The sequence below is a fragment of the Arachis ipaensis genome, chromosome B6 (assembly GCF_059453495.1).
Source record: "Arachis ipaensis isolate K30076 ecotype BB chromosome B6, ASM5945349v1, whole genome shotgun sequence".
NCBI lineage: Eukaryota > Viridiplantae > Streptophyta > Magnoliopsida > Fabales > Fabaceae > Arachis > Arachis ipaensis.
This window is the reverse complement of record NC_142441.1, coordinates 92,015,755-92,020,832: the sequence shown is the minus strand read 5'-3', so window position 1 is coordinate 92,020,832 and position 5,078 is coordinate 92,015,755. Positions and strand designations below refer to the sequence as shown.

Below are 5,078 nucleotides of genomic sequence, written 5' to 3'. Positions count from 1 at the left end.
GCGATTTCTGAAGCATTTTGGGCCCATTCCAACTCATTTCTGATGCTATTTAACCCAATGATTGAAGAGGGATGACACTGATAAACCACTATTTTATGGTATATATTGTGTTTAATTATGTGGTTTTATCATGATCTTTACCCACTTATTCATTAAATAAGCATGCATTTATAATTCCTTCCTAAAATTATTGCATGATTGAAAACTTGCTTCGTAGAGACTTTTAATTATGTATTTTATTTCTCCTTTATTCCATTCGATGTCGTGATCTGTGTGTTAGGTGTTTCAGGCTTTATAGGGCATGAATGATTTAGAGATTGGAAAGGAAGATTGCAAAAAATGGAAGGAACACAAGAAATTGAGGAGATGACCAGCGAGAAGCAACGCGGCTGCATGGATGACGCGACCACGCGGAAGAGAGGAAATCACAATGACGCGGCCGCATGGATGACGCGGTCGCGCAAATTGGAAACTGCACAAGTGACGCGGAGGCATGGACGACGCGCCCGCGTGGCAAAGCGAAACGCCAAATGATGCGTCCGCCTGAATGACGCGTCCGCGTGACATGCGCGATCTGCATAATCTGTAGATTCGCTAGGGGCAATTTCGGGCCTTATTTTGACCCAGGTTTTGGCCCAGAAAAGCAGACTAGAGCCAGAGAACATGCAGAAACCAAAAACAACATTCATTCCGCATAGTTTTAGTTTTTAGATCTAGTTTTCCTCTCCTCTAGGTTTTCTCTCTACACATTCATAGTTTTTTAGGATTGGTTATTTTCATTGTTTTTGCATTGGGATATTGAGAAGAGTTATTGCCTCATCAAGACTTCGACATTCTAGTTCGTTCTCTTTACTTGTCTCTTACTCTTCCATGTTCCTTAATTTACTTAATTTTACTATTGGATTATTTTAGCATTTATTAATACAAGAATTACTTTTATTTTTAATTAATCTTTTGATCATTATTTATCATGTCTTTCTTTAATTCCCTTTCTTATGTTATGAATTTTACATTTACAATGAGCGAGTAGTTCCCTAACTTGATGGGGAGTTGATTGAAAGGAACCCTTGAGTTAGGATGCTCAAGAGAAAGATTGTAATTGGGTTTATTGTTGGATTGCTCTCTAGTCACTAACACCAATCCTCCCAAGAGCGGATTGGAACTTGTGGATAGAAACAGCATTCCAACTTGTTTAACTTTCCCTTACTTAGTGAGGGACAACTAAACATAATAACCCTCAATTGTCAATTAATCTTGAGAGTACTCCAACAAGAATAGGGCTTCCAGCTAATCAACTCCCAGTCAAGGCTTTTATTTAAATTTATATAAATTCTCTAATTTAATTTTCTGCCATTCAACTCAAACCTTTTTGAAAACATCTGATTAATAAAATAGCACACTTTTCTGCAACTCGTTAGGAGTCGACCTGGGATTCATACACCCAGTATTTCAATTTTAATTTTTGTGACACCCTTTTAAATTGATAAGCAGATTTCTGGTTGGTTGAGAACTATACTTGCAACGCATATTTTATAATCATTCTTAACTCGCTAATTTCCGCCACCATCAATTTTTGCCGCCGTTACCGGGGAGTTGCAATAGAGTGCTAAAGTTATTGATTGGATTTTATTTATTTGCATTTTATTTTATTTTACTACTATGAGCTGCTTGTTTCTTTCGTTGGATGACGCGTTCGCTTCCTGACCCAAGCTTGCTAGTATTCGATCCTGAGATTGAAAGAACTATTTCACGAATAAGGCAAGCTCGGCGTCGGTTAGTCCTCTCGGAGGGCGGATCTGAAATGTCACTTGAGAAAGAAACCAGCCCGCGTTCTACTGATTTGGTTATTTTACGTGCAGGTAACATGGCAGCAGCTAGGAGAGTTACTATCCTGGAGGCTGGAACCCCTGATTTTACAATGCAACCATTTCGAGTGCATCACCCAGCGGTGGCTACAGACTTTGAAATAATGACCGCACTGCTCAATTTGATGCCCAAGTTTCATGGCTTGCCTGCTCAAGAGCCTATCAAGCACCTGAGAGATTTTCAAGCAGCCTGTTCTACTGTCAGGCGTGATGGTGCAGATGAAACTTCAATTTTGCTGAAAGTTTTCCCATTTTCTCTTGAGGGGAAGGCAAGAGAGTGGTACTACACTCAACCAGTAGCAATTATATCCAACTGGTATACACTGAGAAGAGAATTCTTGGAAAAGTTCTTTCCAGCTGAAGTTACTGATAAACTGAGGAAAGATATTTCCATGATTGTTCAGGATGATTATGAAACTCTCTATGAGTACTGGGAGCGCTTCAATAATCTTCTGGAAGCTTGCCCCCACCATATGATTGACAAGATAGTGTTACTCAGTTACGTCACACAAGGCATGAGGCCCCAAGACAAGACCACATTGGAAAGTGCTAGCAATGGGTCTATGAAAAAGTACAAGACCACTGATGAGGCATGGCAATTGATCAGCGACTTAGCTGAATCTACTAGGAATCACAGACAGAAACAAGGCCGTGCAAAAGTCGTTGCAGAAGTATCCTCTAGCAGAGAGACTACTGCTTTAACTCAGAGTATCTGTGAAATGACCAACTTGCTGAAGCAGATGCAATTGAATCAACAACAAGTTCAGCAAGCTCAACCTTCTCCACCATAGTAAAACCAACAGTTAGTTCCATAAAGAGCTTGTAGATTCTGTGCCGATTACAGCCATTATACTGACGAATGTCCACAGCTCCAGCAGGAAGACAACACCGTGGCAGCCACTCATAAATTCTATGACCGCCCCAACCAAGGGTACAATCAAGGTGGCAACTACAGCCATGGATGGCAGGAAATTCTAACCAGAATTGGATGGACAACAACAACAACAGAGGATGCAGAGATAATCAGGGGAATCAAAGGTGGAATAACAACAACAATAGGCAGCAGAACCAGTACCAGCCTTACAGAGCACCTCACCTAAGGCAATCCCAAGGACCACAGAATACCCAACAGCAGACCTCTCAAATTACCTATCCTTCTTCTTCTGCTAATGATGACTTACTACAATCAATTGATCGGAGACAGCAGACCATAGAAAATAACATTAATGCCACTCTGAATGGTCTGAATGCTACTTTGTAAGCTCTTGTCTCACAGATTGGTTCAATGAATAACTCCAATAATCAACCTTTGAGCTCCAGTGGGATTCCCTCTCAACCATTACCCAATCCCAAGGGTGGTATTAATTCCATCACCCTAAGGTCCGGAACCACACTGCAGGAGAGGAACCAGGAGGAGCCAAGCTCACCAGAACACGCTTCAGCTGAAGAGGTAGTGGAAATAGAAGATGTTGAAGAGGAAAAAGACATACAGGACATAGCTGAAAAAGAAGAAGTGCAACCACAAGAGGAAGCATCAAAAGGCGCAGACACTGCAGAAGACACCACTCCTATTCTATTTCCACAACTTGCTAGGAAGCCCAAGAAGCAGTTGGAACCTGATCCAAAAATGGTAGAGATATTCAAAAAGGTTGAGGTAACTGTTCCTCTATTTGATGTTATTCAACAGGTACCTAAGTATGCAAAGTTTCTAAAAGATTTATGTATACATAAAGACAAAATTAATGAATTAGAAACTATTCCTTTAGGAAGTTCCATATCTGCTTTAATGGGAGGTTTACCTGAAAAGTGTAGTGACCCAGGTCCTTGTATAGTTAATTGTACTATTGGTGGTGTGATAATTTCTGACTGCATGTGTGATTTAGGAGCATGTGTAAGTATAATGCCTTTGTCTATATATGATGTTTTGAGGCTCCCTCCCTTAAAAAGGTCGGCAGCTCATTTTGTGTTAGCAGATAAAAGCTTTATTACAGTGGTTGGAGTTGCTGAAGATGTCTTAGTGGGCATTAAGGGACTCACGTTCCCCACTGATTTTTATATCCTGGAAATGCCCCCAAAATGACTCAGACAAGCCATCATCAATCCTACTCGGAAGGCCATTCTTGAAGACCTCAAAGTTTAAATTAGATGCTTTTTCAGAAACATACTCTTTTAAAATAGATGGCCGAATAGTGATCTTCAACCTGAATGGAGTTATGACACATCCTCCGGAGAATCACTCTATCCTCAAGTGTGACATTATAGATGAAACCATGGCTGAAGTTCACCAGGAGAAATTTAAAGAGAAGCACACAGGACAAGGCCCAAGTGTGGGGACATTCTTAGAGGACAATGACAGTGCCTTACCACTCTTACTAGCTCCAGACAACCCAGAGCCTGAACATGATCAGAAGTTAGAATTAAAACCCCTTCCTCCACACCTCAAATATGCTTACCTTGAAGACGGGCAGAAGTTTCCGGTTATCATTGCAAGGGAACTCACTTCTCAACAGGAAGAGCAACTACTTGGTATGCTGAGGAGGCACAAGAAGGCAATTGGTTGGAGTTTGGCAGACATAGTAGGCATCAATCCCCAAGTCTGTGAGCATAGGATATTTTTAGAAGAAGGAGCAAAACCTGTCCGTCAACCCCAGAGAAGACTGAACCCCACTATCCTCGAGGTTGTCAAAAAGGAAGTGACCAGACTACTGGAGGCAGACATCATCTACCCCATCTCAGACAGTGAATGGGTGAGCCCAGTACAAGTAGTGCCAAAGAAGTCTGGAGTCACTACAGTGAAGAATGAGCATGGAGAGCTCATAGCAACCAGAGTTCAGAACGCCTGGAGGGTCTGCATTGACTACAGACGCCTCAACCAAGCAACCCGTAAGGATCACTATCCTCTTTCATTCATTGATCAAATGCTGGATCGCCTGTCAGGTAAATCACATTATTATTTTCTAGATGGTTACACAGGTTATTTCCAGATTTATATAGCTCCTGAGGATCAGGAAAAGACCACTTTTACATGTCCTTTTGGGACTTATGCTTACAAGAGAATGCCCTTTGGCTTGTGCAATGCACCAGCTACCTTTTAGAGGTGCATGATGAGTTTTTTCTCTGATCTTTATTGAGGACTGCATAGAAGTTTTTATGGATGATTTTAGTGTTTATGGCGATTTCTTTAGCCTTTGCTTAGATGGATTATCTAGAGTA

General features: G+C 41.2%; 1 non-coding gene across 1 annotated transcript; it reads right to left on the bottom strand.

Annotated features, from left to right (window-relative positions):
- Positions 1–2,236: 2,236 nt before the first annotated feature.
- Positions 2,237–2,344, bottom strand: LOC148561768 (small nucleolar RNA R71). The gene has a single exon (XR_015886858.1). It is a non-coding gene; the product is annotated as a small nucleolar RNA R71 (small nucleolar RNA).
- Positions 2,345–5,078: the final 2,734 nt, after the last annotated feature.